This window comes from Rhipicephalus sanguineus, chromosome 8 (genome assembly GCF_013339695.2).
Source record: "Rhipicephalus sanguineus isolate Rsan-2018 chromosome 8, BIME_Rsan_1.4, whole genome shotgun sequence".
Lineage (NCBI taxonomy): Eukaryota > Metazoa > Arthropoda > Arachnida > Ixodida > Ixodidae > Rhipicephalus > Rhipicephalus sanguineus.
The window spans coordinates 83,545,560-83,563,884 of record NC_051183.1 but is presented as its reverse complement, the minus strand read 5'-3'; the positions used below and the strand labels follow the sequence as shown (position 1 = coordinate 83,563,884).

At 43.2% G+C, this 18,325-nt stretch overlaps 1 long non-coding RNA gene across 1 annotated transcript; it reads left to right on the top strand.

The window, feature by feature from the left end:
• LOC119402859 (uncharacterized) lies at positions 1-17,449 on the top strand. The gene is made up of 4 exons (XR_005185972.2): positions 1-106; positions 5,958-6,070; positions 7,033-7,086; positions 16,949-17,449. It is a non-coding gene; the product is annotated as an uncharacterized LOC119402859 (long non-coding RNA).
• The last annotated feature ends 876 nt before the right edge of the window (positions 17,450-18,325 follow it).

Below are 18,325 nucleotides of genomic sequence, written 5' to 3'. Positions count from 1 at the left end.
AGCAAAGGTAGCAGCGCTGGCCACAACACCCCACAACCCAGACGAAGAACTGAAAATAGGTTGGAAGTCTCCTTTGCGCAAAAACTAGAGGACACAATTATTAGGGGTACGTTCATGGTGCTATTATATGACCTCACGATTCAAGAAGGTTACAAAAGAGAAACCAAAGCATGACAACAATGTGTGCTGCTTGTTGGTTGGTGAGGAGTTCGTGCCCTGAGGTTTAATCAGATGATGGGCCTGGTTGCATCAGACAAGCATAAACGTCCTCCAAGGAAGGCCATCATTTACCGCAGAACAAAACTACAACAAAACGGGCAAATGGCTCGATCAAACAGGCCACGACAGGATTACCCTGTATGTTGGCACCATTCATTAGCGGCTTCTATAATTGTCGCGAAAACTTAAGTCGAAATGAGCGCCCGTGCATGTACCGTACGCGAAGTTGTCGTTTCACCGCACCATGAAAATTCATAATAAAATACCGTAAGCAAATTGGTGCAAATATTACTGCCTCCGGTTATTCGCATGCAGAGGTGGCATAAGTGAGGCCATTTAAATACAACTAGAAGAAAGCAAAGTATACTTGCTCCTTTACAGCATGAACTTTCAAGCACAGGTATTTTTTTTTCTGCACTTACCACAGATGCCGAGGCTTAGCAATTGTTCGAGGCCATCAAAGCTGCTCTCCCAGGCCACATCGGGCACCCAGTCTACAAAGTGTATGAATCCAGCTGCTTCCACCAATATACACTGATGCTCGATAAAACGGTGGACGCCTTCTACACCACGATCCGAAGCATGGGGCATAGTTTAAAATCTTTGAGAGATTGACCGAAACATGCTGAGTAGGGCTTCTACTTTCGAGGGTATTCCGCTCCCACTTCGCAGGCCTCACCTTCACCTGGAAGCTAGCTGTTGATGGAAGTACAAGTGTTTTTGACATAAAATTCTGCTTCAACTGCGACCACATCGGTTTTTCCTGTGCACTCTCGAAAAACCTTCTTCTGCCATTTTAAGCTAATGGCTCGAAGAATGTTAGGCGGGCTATTGCAAGTGGTGCCTTGAGAAAGGCCCTAGTTCACTCTTGTCACCACCTTGTCTCAAGGAACTGCGGGTCTCAATTTCAGCGACTGAAGGAGAACCGCGACGCTGAGTGTCTGCTGTCTTCGCTCAGACCTGCTCTTTTTCGAGTTCAGTCGACGAGGGAACGCTTCCCGCCGAGCCTTCAAATGCCTAAAATTGCGGTCTTTCATGATTTTCATTCCTTATGTGCATTGCTGTTATGCATGTGACACTCTACAGTTTGATACTTGATACACTGTCGTTTTCTTGTTCAATTTCATATTGACGAGCTCAGAGACCTTCCGCCGGTATAACACTACGTCATGTTACACCACACTGTATTCTTTGGAAGTGAATAAATGAAAGCAGCCAATGTGTTTTTCCACGTATAATCAGCCAATGCGATTTTTCCACGTAGAAATAAATACAACTAGTGGCACTGACTGCACAAATTTTAAGTTCTTAGAAATATCTATTTCTGTTCTGTTGATATTTTGCTGCCTTGACTTAAGCGGTCATTACCGCATCAACAGCCACGGGTAGATTTCGACATTCCTCAGGCAATATTGGCATTTCAAAGCGAGCGCCTGCATGAAAATTCACGATGCCTTCCTCTCTCGCTCACCTGGATCTTCTGGAAACATTTCCAACAGACTGTTTAATCACACTTTTATAGATACACTGACTATCAAATTTTTGTGTAACCGGCATGAATTTCGAAAAACCCTCCAAGTACACTTTCAACGGCTCTAGTTCAAAATGGTCACATGCTATGGCCAAGATTATTGACCAACAATATGATGCCATAAATAAATGCTTTTATTATTCATGGCCTTTATTTCTCGCAGGAATCAGCACCTTCGAACTGATGATATCTTCAGTATTGCAAAGAATTTGAACGCGCCCCGCACTCATATCTTTTCGCAAAAGAAACGATAGCATCTTTCATGATTGCGTGATTTTTTTTCGTGTTAACAGAAATGCAACGTCGTTGATGATGTATCGCCAGGCTCCTTTATGCGCTATTCCAGATTAGTACGTGAAGATCCTTATCATTTTACTTGCTTTTAATATTATTATCACTAACACAACTTCTACTACAATTCATAGACCGACAGCTGCATTCTCTATTACGCCGATGAAAGTGCTAAAGACTATAATAACTGTCAGTGCGCTCCTAATGTTGTTACATGTTGCTGCCATACATCGCTGATGATGCATAACGTAGATAAATGTAAGGAAGACTCGTACAGTCGAGAGCCTGCCGCATCAAACATTATTCTTTTTATATCTATCAGAGTGCGAATTTGTGCTCAATCATAGACATATTGAGCGATCATGTAGCTCCTAACCACTCCTAGAACAAGCACAACAGCGTTTTTGTTCGTAATATATAAAGCACTTCGTAATCTACGTGATGACTTGTGCCAACATAATCTTAAGCTGTTTTATTTGAGTGTTTGAATTTGTTATACCCACAATGAGAACTTTCCTTGAATTCTGGTCCTTTCACTTGGAGAAGTTCCTAGTTTTAAAAAATGTACTTATTTATTTAGATGAGAATTGGTATTGTCACGTTCTACATTTTCTGCTACATAATCGGTGCAATTGGAATTGTGACTCCATGGGGCTCAAATTCTGGGTACGGATGAGTCATGTATAAACTTCGTGTTACAAAATGGAGCCCCAACTTTATTTCTTTTTTTTTCATTCAGATGGCTCTTCTTGCAGATTGCGTGAAAATGTATAATGAAGCTTCAGGTCTGCGACAAGAGGGAATAGCAAGAAATAAACCTAATTGCAAGGCACCTCCACTACTTATCTGGTGATCACTGGATATTAAAAAAACGAAAAAAAAACGACAGCAACGGTTATACATAGCTCCAAACCGGAAACGAGTGCAGCAATGAAAGTGCTCATAACCGATTCAGGATATTCTAATTTCGCATGCGTCACTGTTTTATAAAGCAATAATTTCCATAAACTGGGTGAACGAAAAATATCTCTGCGAAGAGACCTAAGCATGCCGCTGGTGCTATATATGGTACATTCAGTGTAAGTCTTCCAAGATTACATAGAAGAAACGTAAGAAGCAGGTGCATGCAAGCTAACATAGTCTGAACAGAAATGTTAATGTGGTAGGTAGAGAGTACACAGCTTGTTCTTTATGAAAGGGAACACGTGAGCGCGTGGCCTGTGCGACAGCGGAGCGGCGGCGTAATCGTGCAGAGCTTGTCCAACGGCCATGACTCCTAATTTTGTTTGTTAATAGATGACGCCAAACGCTGACAACCGTTCTTCAGTTGTCGGTTGATGGAGCTGTAGGCGGCCGCCGCGGAGCGCAGGCGACGCCCTCGCGGGTTCCTTTTCATAATGGACGACAACGTACTTTCTTTTACCACAATAACACTAACATCCACAGTCAACAGTGTACATTAGAATTATACGTATTACACGTATTCGTTCTGAAGTGAGATGTATGTAAAATAATAATTGAATAATATCAAAGAATACGCACTGGTGGAGTCTTCGTCGGTTCGCTCAGCTCTATATCCCAGTTCACCGCTTGTGATTTGTTCGACACTGTGGCAAGATCGCAGATAAAGCCGAAATGTTTTCATTTGCATGAGGTTAATCCTAGCAAGCTGATATTCTTACCCGCTATAAAAGGAGCCTACTTAAATGGATTGTCTTTTTTGTACCGCTGCAATAATGTGTCAGACCGTATGTTGCGTGCCTTTCTTTGCACTATCGCCAGCGATGGCGCCGAAAGCGGACATGCCTTCTTCAGGTGTCGGTTGATGGCGCTGTAGGCAGCCGCGGAGCGCGGGATGGTTTTTTTGCAGGTCATACCGTTTTGCCCACGTGCCTATTGCGACGACGTCACCGTCTACGTCACTGACGACGCGTCACGTTATTGTCGGGCGCGTTTTTCAGGCTTTCCGTGCCAAGCCAACCGATTGGCCCTAGTGACGCAGCGGTTAATGTATCACGCTCGAAACTGCGAGGACGTTGGTTCGAACCTCGCTGGTATGCCTTTTTTTTCTTTTTTTTCTTTTTTTTCCGGCAGGGTACTGTTTGGTGTTACATTAGTCTCTTACCAGAGAAGCGCGAAGCGGCTCGTGGGTTACGTGCGCCCCAGGGACACGGGAGCACCACGGACGCTGGCACGGACGGGCGCCTGCCAAGAAGGGGCAGGCGCGCGGGCTAACAGGCGCGTGGCCGCGACAGCGGCCAGTAGCGCGTGACGGAGACCCTGCCAACCGGCCATTGAGCGTTAGCTAAATGGCCGCACTCTCGAAGCGAGGGCAAAGCCACGATTAATTTTCCGTGCCCGAAGGGCGCAGAGGGACTTCACTCAGCAACAGGAAAACGGCCCTTTAAAGTGACGGTGACGGCGCCACGATGGAAAATCTCTAGACGACGCGTCCTCAGTGACGTAGACGGTGACGTCGTCGCAATAGTCACGTGGGCGAAACGGTTCGACCTGCAAAAAAAAACCATCCCGCGGAGCGCAGGCTGCGCAGGCTGTACTTCGAGGTCGCGAATGACATGCACACTAAGAGCGTGACATGGAATTTTTGATAATATAGTGTTCAAGCTTACAAGAAAGGAAGCGTAAGCTAGCCAGATGATGATTACAGTTGTGGCACAGAAGGACCCTTTTTTTCCGCGCGTCTTTTTTTAGAGTATACTTGTTGGCGTATCGAAGCTGTTGTTCACGTGACATAGGTGACATTTTTTGGAAAGCTAGTGTGTTGCACATATATAGATTGGGATGTTTACTCGACATGCAGTAAAAAACTGCTGCCTGGCGGAGTAATGAACGGCTTTTGACACTGTGTTTCGTAGTGTGAAAAAGTGCCCCGCCTAATGAGCAGGAGGTTCACATGTTCTGTTGCGGAGTGCGATGAAAACGATAACGACAACAGTATCGGTTCCCGTTGTTCATTGTTATGACTCATACATGCCTTTTCGGTTAGGCTCAATGTCATATGCGCAAATGATTATGTCCTGTATGTCGCCATGCAGAAATATACAGTCAGAATGAGCCATCATACATCAGTTAGGGGACATAAAGGAACATCAGCACTGCAAAGACTTTCCATCATATAATTTTGGCACATGCGTTTAGTAACGACATAGTCTGAAACAGTGGCTAAATGTTATGCAACATTATAGTAACAGTAATTTTAATGTCACGTGGCACTATGCGGCACAGATGGAGAAAGACTCTACTTCCTAACTGGCATTAGAACTAAAGAACATAACATTTTATTATCAGGTGATTAAAAGAAATTCACCATGCCGTGCTGCAGGCAAGCGCGATAAGTCAGTTTATATTGCTGTAGAAACCAGAAGCATCTTCCTCATACTTCAGTTTCCTCCGTAGACACTGCTGTCCTTCTACAGATGTCATTATTCCCTAATGCCGCCGCAAGGAAATATAATTTTCTTGAATGCGCTTGCTACACTAGTGCTGCTGTGGTGATTGCTATGGCCACGGCTCGGCGGCGGCTGCTTCTCGAAGAGGTGGCGGCTTCGCTATTTTTAGCACAGGCACGGCAGAGCAGGAGTTTCTTGTTAACGGACGTCTTACTATCAGCTTTAACAGGGTCGCTGTTTAAAAAAACGAGTACTTACATTGCCCTTCTTTTCATCATGTTTCCTCGGCAGAGATGTATGTCTCAGTTTGAAGTGCGGATGCACGGTATGAGAAAGATAAAAAAACGAGCTCCATGCTGCTTATCTTTCTGCACTAAGGCATAATACCTATCTCATGCCGTTCTTGACTAGGTCATATAATGCCAAAATGTACGAAAGAGCCTAGTTTGACAATCTTAATGACATACGAGCTTATGACCGTAATTATATGCTGGCTTGCTTTTCAGGTAAGGAATTAGGGTGAAAGTCTTTCTTCGAGTCACTCTACTGATGCTGGGCCTAATATTTCTCCTCTTCACTTTGGAGCCTACCTGTGTGCTTGCGGTAAAAGTTCCACCAGGTACGCATTTTCTTGCTTTACTGTTAATACGTAACGCTACAGAAGAACTCATATTTCGACGAGTTGGATTCCGTTAAATATATTCAGTAGATTCAGGACGACACAACGAAGACAGAGGTAAAGAAGGTGCCAACGTCATATGCCACCACCTTACAAATAAACTTCAGCCTTTAATGCTATGGTATTCTCTGCTAGCCTGCCTGGATAGCCGAGTGGTTAAGGCGCTCACCTTCAGATCCCGAGGATGCAGGCTCGAATCTCGCCTCGCCAAGACATTTTTCTCTCGAAAAATTTCTATTTCATTATATTTCTTCCTCTTTCCTTATCTCTCTCTCTGCGCACGTTATCTCTCATCAGAGTTCTTGCATACCTCACCGGACCCATCGGCACACATCTTCTGGGAGCGAGGCAGAAGAGGAAGAAGATGATGACGATGAAGACGAGGGCGAATAGATCGAGAGCTGGTTCATAAAGATGAGAATTTTCTATCTGCGACACAGGGCAACGCTTGATTAGCGCTGCTATTAAAGTAAGGTTTTTCTGCCGCTAATGAAGCTGTGGTTGGGAAAGAAATCACTAGTGATGTAGAAGAATAATTTCGGATCTTTAAATGGTCCCGTTCTGGTACTAATAGGCACTGATTTGTCGCGTTTTCATTTTTTAACCTTTACATGTCAGAACGCCCAGTGTTGTGCCATAAGTTTCGGTCACTTTGACAATACATATGAATAACGTTGCTAAGAAAATAAAAGTGTCCGTGATCTGGTTTTTAGTCCTTCGTGACTTGCCTCAAAATGCACGAGGCACACTTCCTCCTCCAAATGATGGTATGCATTGTCTTGCTGTTTCTATCATCTCATTGCAGCAGCAAAAGTCGTTATGACGAAAAGTGAAGTTTATATTGGAAGTATGTGTAACAGACTTCACAACGAAACTGAAAGTGTTCATAATTTCATTTTTAGTACTTCATCACCTGACTAGAAACCTACGAGACGCATTTCCCCGTCCAAATCGTGGTACGTAGTTTCTTCATCATTCTACCGTCTCAATGCAACAATACGCGTCATAACAAAAATGAATTTACAAAAAGTGAAATTGGGGTGACCTGGTAGGAATAGCGCTAATTTTGCACTACTTCAACATTCAAATGAAATTTATATTAAAGTATATTGAAACCACTTCATAGGACAAGTGATAGTGCGCATACTTTTATTTTCAGTGCATCCCGACCGTCCAATAAGTGGTCCAAGCAACACACATCATTCGAATGCTGGTACGTATTTTGTTGCTATTCTTGCTGCCATCGCACAGCAGCAACAAATGTCATAACAAAGAGGCAGTTTCATTGCATGTATTCCGCTTACAGAAACAACAGATTAAAGAAGCAACAGTGATAAATATTTAAGTATGTTGGGCCACCGTTACTGCGGTTGACTGAATATAATTCGCGTGATTCTTGCAACAATACAATGCCACTGTGATGATGAAAACCAAAAGAAAATGAAGCCGGTGGAGATATAGGATACGTTATTATTACCCTACACTGTGCTGTACAAATTATAGTGTAAATGTGAAGAATGTAAAGTAGACGGAGAGGCAATTTGCCGCCGGCATGGAGAGTAAATGCAGCTTTCAGATAACGAGCCCGGTGATTTACCAATTGAGGTGCAGCGATTGTCCTCCCGTCCAATTTATCGGACATTTTTGTGCATGCAAACCGAGTAGTGTTTGTCAGCGCTGCTCGCAGCCATGACAGCGAGTGTTGAACACTTTTCTTGGGCAAGCAGGCGTCACGCAGCGCGTGATTAATCAAAGAGCTGGTAGCTCACCAATAAGCCCTCGCGTACTACCTGAAGGCATCAATTCTGCCGGATACAAAACCCTCGCTTTGAATGAACAAAAGAAAATATAAGAGCCCTTGAATTCCCTTCTTTCGTGGAGTCACTCTGAAACACTTATGATTCCGCCACTACACGTTAAATAGAAATGGACAACCGCACTCCGCATGTACATTTCAAACAACAACTTCATCTTAGTGTTGCGTAAGGGCAATCGCATTCTACACCGAGGCGAAAGTTGTTATTTATCACGAAGCAGTGTCGTGTATCAGCCCTCATCGAAAGATGCAGACAAAATGTATATCATTGAATAAACTGACCAGTAAGAAGTGTAAAGTTTATAGAACATGTAAATGCCACTCTATCATAGGTTTTACAGCGCAGACGAATGCAAAGATGATGAGAAAGAGAGAGACAAGAACAACACATGTCATTGCCTTTGCCATCGCCCATGTTTTCGCTTGTGTTTTAAGCCTGGAATAAAAATTACCAACCAGTGGAATCAGCCATTCAGTTAGGTTACATTTCTACTCAGGGGCGTAGCCAGAATATTTTTCGGGGGGGGGGGGGGGGTTCAACCATACTTTATGTATGTTCGTGCGTGCGTTTGTATGTGTGCGTGTATATATGCTCAAGCAAAATTGAAAAATTTCGGGGGGGGGGGGGGGTTGAACCCCCCCCCCCTTGGCTACGCCCTTGTTTCTACTGGATCTTCGAGTGGGTCCTTGTCTATAAGTGTTCATCCTTTCCTTATAACAACCGTCGTCGCCGTAGTTAAGTGCCGTGTCCATGCGTTTGCATTCTGCATCCGAGGGAGACACCTGCAAGTACACATCAAAGGCTTGTTCGGCGGATTCAACCCCTAGAGCAGCTCCGAATCCTTATTTGTAAAATACTCAGGTCTGAGTAGAATTAAACAGGAGCTCGCATTGGAGAAGTTCTGCATCTTCAGCTTCGACAGCATATCAGCTTTATATAAAATCTCAAAGAGAACAAAAAGAAGACTGATTTGCCACTAAATTTATTGCCGTCCTTGTTTTTTTCTGCCCCGTAAATTTAAGATCATGAATGACGAACTAACTTAATCGACCATTCTGGTAAGTAAGTGTAACCCTGAAGCTTCAGTTCAGGCACTCATCCGAATTGAGAGTTATTAACGTCAATTTAATTTTCAAACACAACTTTGGACATGAAGTTTCAGGCAATTCAAACAAAGCGCTCATATATCTATAACTGTATCAAACAGATGTATAATACAAACGTGCGCCTATAGATTGCAAAATTCCTGCCTTTTGCCCTATTTCGGAAACCATAGTGTGGTGTGGTTAGCTCACAAACTCAGCAGTAGGAAACAGTACGTCAATTCCTAAATCTGCACAAATTAAAAATACAGAAAATATAATTTTGTATATACTCTAAATTATATACATTCCTGATAGAGAATTTAGCAGAACCCGCATTAGGATTGCCATCAAATCACGTAACCTGCATATTTGTGGTTTGCCGACATGAGGTCCTCTACAGATATAGTTTATATAAGTTTTATATTTGCCCTTGGTAACAAATTTAGTATTCACTAAGTCTGATCAGCACAAATGCTGCTACACTTTACTTTCTGTCAAAGTGCGGAAAAAAATTCATACCGGTATGGCAATCACCTTTAAAAAAACTGTATTTTGCATGCACTGCAGTAGTAGGTTGCATTCAAGCTATCCCTGACAGAAAGGCTTTTCTTAACACTCTATGAAAGTTCTCGATTTCAGCTGTGAAGCATTCGAAGGGGTAGATAAGGACTGGGAAAGGGCACTTTGAGAATTGCTCATTTTATGCACATTCCGTCTGTGAAAACACTTTGGTGATCTAGTCTGGCGCTCATGCCATTTGGTAAAACTCACTTCATTGTTATTGTCATTAGTGGCAATACCTATTAACGGAGTCCGACTACTAGCGACACCTGTTTTAGTGGAACCGTTAGGTCCCAATTTTACCAAAATCTAAAATGTGCACCGCTCCCTCATCAACGGCCTCTGGGGACTTCATTTCTTTCTGTGATGCTTGAAGACGTTCGAAAATGTGCGTGTGCATACCCTCACATTTGAAACGCCCCGGCATGTGAGTGCCACTCCGGCATTTCATAGAGAGGGTAGGCTGGACCAACGAACTACTCTAGAAAGTTGTTGACGGTTGCATGAACTGCATAGAGAATACACCGATCACACATCCATGTGCTGCTTTTGTGCTAATATAGCAGCAGTATGGAGAAGTTTGGGCGCCTCCTCGACACCGAACTATCCAGTAGCTGGTAGGAAGTGCCTATCGGAAAAAAATATTTGAGGAATGGCCAAAGAGACCGCACAGAGTGGCAAAAATGGGCCGAATGTGCACATACGGCAAAATAGCGATAATGAGTGCAGAGCAATACTGATTATACAGTTAGAAAAATATAATTCTATCCCTTATATCAAATGAATATGTCATGCTAATATTCATTATTGGCAATCCGCTTTAATCACACCGAGCTAGTCTTCATGAATTGAAAAGGCATTTTAGCTGGAAAAACCATACACTACAATAGTATTACAAAATATTGCAACCTCAGAAAGCGAACATCTATGTCCCACAATACCGTGCCAAGGCATAAGCTAGCAATATACACTTCCTTACCCAAATTTCTATGAATAGGCTATGAATCATTACAATAGGAAGCCTATTTTCTGCCTCAATTCATGTTACCATGTACAGACGGGTCCACTCTTAAATGGAACACTTTCGTGCAGGGAATCTGGATTTCGCTCTCTTGCAAAAACATAGTGGCTTAGATTCGCATAAAGCAGGTGGTGGTTGACAGTTCTGCCTCATTTTGACAGACTCGTGTCGTGCATGAATGTGGTTTTCTTATCTACTTGCTGTTAGAGGGCCATCAAAATGAAAGGTGCTTATTCGAGTGTTCCCTTTAACAGTGGACCGTACTGTACATTGCCAACAAGCTTCACTCATGGGCCGTAGCTACCAGGCTCAAGTGTGTATGCTTTTGAAATGTGAGAAATATTACAAAAAGATCTTACGGCACGCCAGACATATGTTTCCATCGCTTCCATATCTTTGTGATTGCATGTACCAGTTGTCACCTGCCTGTTTAATATCGTGTCCACTGCACCTCCAGATCGTTGGTATAAACTCTACCAAGTACTGAAAATGTTGCGCAGTACGTATCTTGCTCACAGCAGCCTTCTCAACGGCTGTAATTTATTCGTAAGAGGACCCGGGAAAACTACACAGGAGCGAAACTCTGTTAAGCCATTCTTATTCGATGAGTCTCAAGCATATAATTGCGAGAAATAGACAACGGGTGCTTCCTGTACCTTCACAACGCATACTTCTGAGAGCCGCTGCACTTCACACGAAATGAATCTTTTGCTGAAAAAATTTCCGTACTTGCCCCTCCAAGCTGCCTCCACCACGGTGACTCCGCACTCACGATCAAGTATTTTAGTGCCAGTTGCCACAGCCGTACTAAACTTTCGCCCCATTCACTCTGGTTATCAAATGCAGAGACATGAGTAACACTGTTTTTAGGATCAAGAGAGCTAAACAAGGACAAAAAAATATCAATTGTTCTGTCATTTTGATTCTGTTGCAGCTTTAGAGAAATTTTTAGCTGCTTGCTTAAACGTAGACTTCGAAAACACCAAGAGAAGGCTTCGAACGTGCACCTATACACAGCGTAATAGTATAAACATCATTCTAGAAAGATGACCTGCAGAGACACGTGCCCTTCCAGCAGCTTTCGAATTTGCGGAGCCATAATAATCAGTCCGCTAAGAACGAAGGACGTGCGTGCACTTTTAGCAACATTCACAGCTAGCCAATTTTGTTCATTTTTATTGAAAAAAAAAGTTTTGTGCAGAACATAGCGCCTCATTTTCGTTTTCGCTATAGATATTCGTGTTGACGTAATAAATTTATCCACTTGCCACGGCGTTCCTATACTGAAAAATCCATGGCTACACCAATAGCGGTGCAGCTATTTGGTTGACAGAAGGAACAGCTTCAAAATTAGTCCGAAGTCATATTATTAAAGTCGGACTAAAATGCGATACCAATAGTGCAAAAAAGGACCGTCAAGTTCACGTAAATGTGCAGGCATTTGAGCATACGCTAGAAATTCATCGGTGCCTCACCTGATTTCAGCAGATTTTATTCGCTTTCGATAAGAGTGAGCTACAAATTAAGTCACAAACATGTGGCCTTTCTGTTCTTTAGTATGAAAACGTGTACAATATCCTGTGCTATCTTGTTATCGTGCCGAATAACGGTCTAGGTATCCGATAGAACACGTTAACACTCACGTTTAAGGCAACGTAGTGCAAGGTGAGAATACGCTGCTCCTGTCATTCGGCTATTACGCTCTTGAAGGCGAATATTTACTTAATGGCAACCCCTTTGTCTGACGTGCAACTTTCCGCAGACAAGAGGACCCATTTACAATGAACCTGGAAACATGTAAATATAGAGAACTTGCGCTAAACGCACAGTTGGTGAAAAAAATCTGCGGAAGATGTGTGGGACAGCCATCTTATTCTCAAATAGCGTGAAACCACTTGCACATAAAAATAAGCGTCGGATACCCGTTTTTTTGTGTGGTCATTTAGTTGCTTCTTTATACTTTTAGCCCTTAACTTTTCCAGCGCATTTGTTTTGCCGGAAGCAATACCGGCTTCGGTATAATCTGCCTTACGCCAATTGGCAACTCGAGTTTCAGTCCTTTACGGGAAGGGGTGTGCTCAGGTCTTGGTTAAAGGCGAGCGCCAACAAAAGGAACCAGTAATATACTTTACGAGCTTGAAATGTCTGCACTTGAAGTGCGAGTATGATGAACTTTATGGGCAGGGTGGATACATCCTACACATTGCAGTCTATGTGAACAATATATGAAGGTCTAGGTGCTACATTTGTAAGGAAATGTTTTAAGGAACATTGCAGCCTATCATTTGTTCTGTAAATGGCTTAGTCACGGTACGTTAGAATTATCACAGTTAAGAAATATTAGACAGTTCGCCAAGTACCGCAAAATTTTGTTGGCGAACTAGCACAGGTGAAGACCCTCATGGTACCATGTAAAAATACTACAGCAAAAAAAGGTGCCACTCGACAGCATATGCACGGAAGTAAGCTGCCAGCAATTCCATGAAACCTCAGACACTGCCGTCCAGCGAGTCTTGAAGGGCAGTGCCATGTTGCGTTAAAGAATTGTCAGCCATTACAATATGTGAAGGTTGATGGCTAGCAAAGTTCTTTAGCACACGAAACTGAGGGGACATGGCGGAAGTGAGTTTGATAGGACACGCTGGTTATAAACATGCCCATCGGTGTTCAAACCACTACGCAGGATCTATCGCGGAATATAGCCTACGATACTGCCATTGAAGTGCGCATTAATTGTAAGCGCACCTGCAGAACAGCAATCACCGCTTCGCGGCATGAATGGATGACTTTTTTCTTCATGAGTAGGCTTGAATGAAACACACAGTGTGGGCAAGCCAGCTTACAATGTCCGAGCTAACAGCAAAATATTTCAAAGTTGGCTTCACTTCTAAACAAAAGTGCATCGCTCATAAGATATTTTTACGGACACAACATAAGCGATCTTATATCAATATATGACGAAGCTAAGTCCTTGTTGTTATTATTGTATTATTTGTGTTCTGATGCCTAAAGGCTTGCTCATGTCAGGGAAAAGCACAGACACGGTACTGTCATTTCATCGTGCTACAGCGGGCATAGGTACCATCTCAAGAAACCAGCGGAAACATAACTTTTTCCTCGCGGACAACAGGAAGTCCCGGAACGTAACTGTCGAGCTTCAGCGTATCGTACATTAATTTACCAATCATAGTAAAACGATTAACAGGATCACACAATACAAGCCTTCAGCAATTATGTGAAAACCTGACAAAACTAGACTGATGTTTCCCAAGGAAGCAAAATTACCTTTGGATAAACGCACTGTCAAACTGTTGTATAAATGTGAAGTTTGATGAAAAGCCCGAAGAAAAGCATTCTACTTCTCTAGCTGTTTACTTATACTTGTTTCTAAAACAGTAATCAAGAACTATAATATTTCTGTTTTTTCGCAAAAAGGAATAAAAGAGACGTCCGGGCCTACCAAACTTAATTAAGGTATGATTCGTGAGCCATTCCGCAGTACCACATCGCGCCTTTTTTTTTCGCCTGCTCACTTAGTATTGCAATGATCTAAAGCACCGCAGAATCGCCATTCTCATAGAAAGTTCCTTCGCTCCCGTTTATCAAAACGCACTGCCTAATTGCACAAATCAGCGTTTGCAGATGGCTAAGCAATTTTCACAATATTTACAACATGTCTGTTGCTTATGGAACGATAGATACTTTTGGAAAAGTGATTTGGCATCATAACCGTACGTTGCTCCTTGATGGAAAGGGTTCGCCATCCTCCTTGACATCGTCAAGAGCTCGGAGGGAGAGCACCCTACCAGACAACAGTGTGGGACATTACAAAGCACCGCATTATGATATCAGGGCTCTATGACAGGTTTCTTAATGCACATGCGCTTCTGTGGAAGCAGTAACATCTGGAAACGAGACTAAATTAACATTGAGCTCAGAGAGCACCGTAGCTCACTAATGGATGCCGCATATTATTAGCATGCAGTGCACTGCCGTGAATAAATCTGTGAACTCGCTCATATTCAACTTGCACAGCGCTCCCGTAAAATTAATTTTTACTGCAGCACATGCGTTCGTGAATTCTTGTCATCTAGATCAGTTTTTCATCCTGAAGCAATATGAATGCATGGTCGGGAATTCCTGGCTTTTACCCAGGCATGACGACAATATCACGCGGGATATTGTGAACCTTTTTTTTATGGTGATGAGAGGCAGCATGTGTATAGGTCACTGTCTATTTCTGCAAGATTGTGGTTGTAAACTCAAGAAAAGTAAAAAAATGCCAGGCCTGCATGGGGCGCGCAGCACTGTCACATCGAATGCTGGAAGAGCGACCTTTCTAGAACCCGTTCTAACCTCTCTTGGACAAACTAATACAAGTACACATGCAAGGTATCCACCGCGCAACAAGTCATAATTATTGTGAAGTAGGGAAGCACCCACTATGAATTATTCGTCCTTCTGCGGATAAGCGAGGTACTTGCTACACACATGTGCACTTTGTTGATGCTGCATGTGGCTGATGACCACGAAGAATTATGGCTGAGCACTTTACACTGAGTGTGAAGATTTGAACCACACACTCGTCGCGCAGTTAGCATTGTGTGATGCTTAGTTGTTATCTTAATCTTTTTCCACGCTACATCATACTTGTTAACACGATTCCTTGCCCGGTATAACACCTGTATGTGGTCTTTTTGCAAAAGAGTGTCAAGCGCCGGCGTGGCTTTGTGGTAGAATACTTGACTGCCACGCAGAGCCGGGGGTTGAAATCCCATCCGATCCTCGATATTTTTATTTATTTCATATCTTTGTTATTTGACGCGATAGTGGTTGCGGACAGCGGCGACGACGGCGGCGGACAACTATCCCACTGCCGTTGAGACCTGATAACAGCTTTGACTGTAAAATTTCATGGCGTGTCTTTGCGAAGCTTGAGCGTCTGCGCATGCGCGCGAAGCTCTTTTCTTGTTCTAATTTTTCCATATAAGCCCCAGTTTGAAGTCAGCTTTTGTACTGCCTTTTCAATTTGTCGTTCCGAGACCGACCGTGGTAGTTCAACAGGTAGAGTATCGCTACCATAGTATCGCACTGCAAAGCTCGAGGACCGGCAATGACGGCCGCATTTGAATGGTGGAAAATTGCAATAACACTTGAATATTGCGACTAAGGTACCCTTAAAAGACCCGAGATGAACAACAATATTTTGGAATGAACATTGGCGTGCTTCCTAATTAAACCGCTGCTTTCGCACGTAAAAGACGAAAGTGGAATCGAAGCTGTCACCTGTGCACGTTCTTCAGCTTTGAAACACTTATTTTGTAGTTACTTACACTCTTACCTAGGCTTCCGTTGTTCTTGAAGTAATCTATTTTTCATGATCATGTATGCTATCAGTTGCTGCTATAACAAAACAAAGGTGAATGAATCGATACGATGTGCGGATTTATTTGCTCGTTTTACTTGAAGCGTGGTAACCATGACATAAAGAAAACGTGAAGTAAAGCAGTTGATGTGACAAATGTAGCTGCGACAAGAATTTCACGAAGGATCCGTTGATGGGCGAGTTGGTACATGTCTTGAAATATACTGAGTATGTGCAGCGCAATGGTACGAAGACAAGAGAAGACACACAAACGACATAGACTGGCGCTGACTTCCAACTGATTTATTGAAAAGCACGAAGCCCGCTTTTATGCATGCGCACCTGTTAGCAACAACTCAAACGCATCATCAGGGACCATACAAAACCTGCATCTCTTTGTCACTTAGATAAACACTTGGCGTACTTACACACCTGATACCAGATTTCTTAATGTGAGCTGCCTCGATTATTTCTCTTTCTGTTTTCGTTTTTGCATGCTTTAAAAACGTCGCGCGATCAAAGTGCGGGGTGCATTTACACTTGTTGCAGTGATCTGCCAGATGTCCGCCTGATTCGTGGCAGATCACTGCAACAAGTGTAAATGCACCCCGCACTTTGATCGCGCGACGTTTTTAAAGCATGCAAAAACGAAAACAGAAAGAGAAATAATCGAGGCAGCTCACATTAAGAAATCTGGTATCAGGTGTGTAAGTACGCCAAGTGTTTATCTAAGTGACAAAGAGATGCAGGTTTTGTATGGTCCCTGATGATGCGTTTGAGTTGTTGCTAACAGGTGCGCATGCATAAAAGCGGGCTTCGTGCTTTTCAATAAATCAGTTGGAAGTCAGCGCCAGTCTATGTCGTTTGTGTGTCTTCTCTTGTCTTCGTACCATTGCGCTGCACATACTCAGTATATTTCAAGAATTTCACAACTGTGTACTCACATGCAATTGTTTCTTTTATCCACAGGATAAACGTGCTGGCCCTTGCGGTTCACTACTACACCAAGGAACTGACTATGATCATCAATTTGCTAAGCGCAAGGACCAGAGGGCACAGCAATTAAGAAGACACCCAACGTCTATTTGTATCACCTGCAGTTTATTTTCAAAAAGTGCCACGCAAGTGAAATGCATAAAAACTGCAGCCATGAGCGCCACGTTTGGGTTCATTAGGGGTCCTCGTTCTGAGACATTATCGGCTGGGGCACCTGCTTGAATCAGACAAGCATATAACCATGCTTCAGAAAGATGATGACTGAAAAATGAACAGGATATTCTCACAAAACGAGTAAATGACTCCATCAAACATGGCTCCACAGTATTGCCCTCGAAATCTAGCTACATTCACTAACGATTGAGTTAGCGCCTATGTATGCAGACTGCGCGACCTTGTTGCTTCCGCACACTGAAAACTGCTCGTTGGTTCCTTGTTTTGCTTGCCTTAATAAAATGTATCAAGGACTTATTTGACAACTGCTGACTTTAATAATTTACATGAAAACACACTTCACCTCCACGTAAGCTGCATTGACACACGTTGAATGACAAGGCTTACCACCAAATGATTCCAATATACAATTAGGCAATTGATGTATTTAAGTGTAGTAAGCAATCGTGACCTAAATCGAGATGAATTGAAGTGGGTGAAAAATCACCCTTTGCTTCGGTGGGATCCACACCTGCACCTTTCGAATGGCGCACCCCAGGCATTACAATTTGAGTTACGATTTCCTCTGGTTGAATCTGAACCCACCAACTTCGCATTACGCGCCTTGTTTTTGGGATATCCTTATTGCCTGGGGCATTTTTAACACTAGTTGTTTCCGGCATTTTTTTTTGGAGGGGGGGGGGTGCCGTCAAGGAATCGCCTTCTCCCACTTTATAAGGAAAGGCCATGGAGAGGTCAAGCAGCAATCGCCGCAGGAGCATTCGGGCCAAGAAAATGCGGCTGTCTTCTTCGACACCTAGAGCCGAACGGTCCGAGGTTCTCACTGTGATGCCATACATCGGCGAGAACACAATATCGGATTTCTGCGCGCTAAACACAACGCGTTGGTAGTCTAGCCACTTTCCTGTCTCTTTCACTGTTTCCTGTGTTCGGCCGTTTATGGCTAGATATATTTCCTTGATACACGCGTGATAAACGCTCGTCAGATATCGACACCAAGTTGTTTCTGTGTGACCTTTGCAAAGCTGTGCTGCTTTCCTAGGCTCATTTCTTCAGCCACAGGTATCTCCACATCCTTCACAATAACATGTGTCACAGTCTTCGAAATAAGCAAGGCATGGACGTGTGCACGAGAGGTGCACCGCAAACGTAACATAAATACTGATTGCGCGCTTC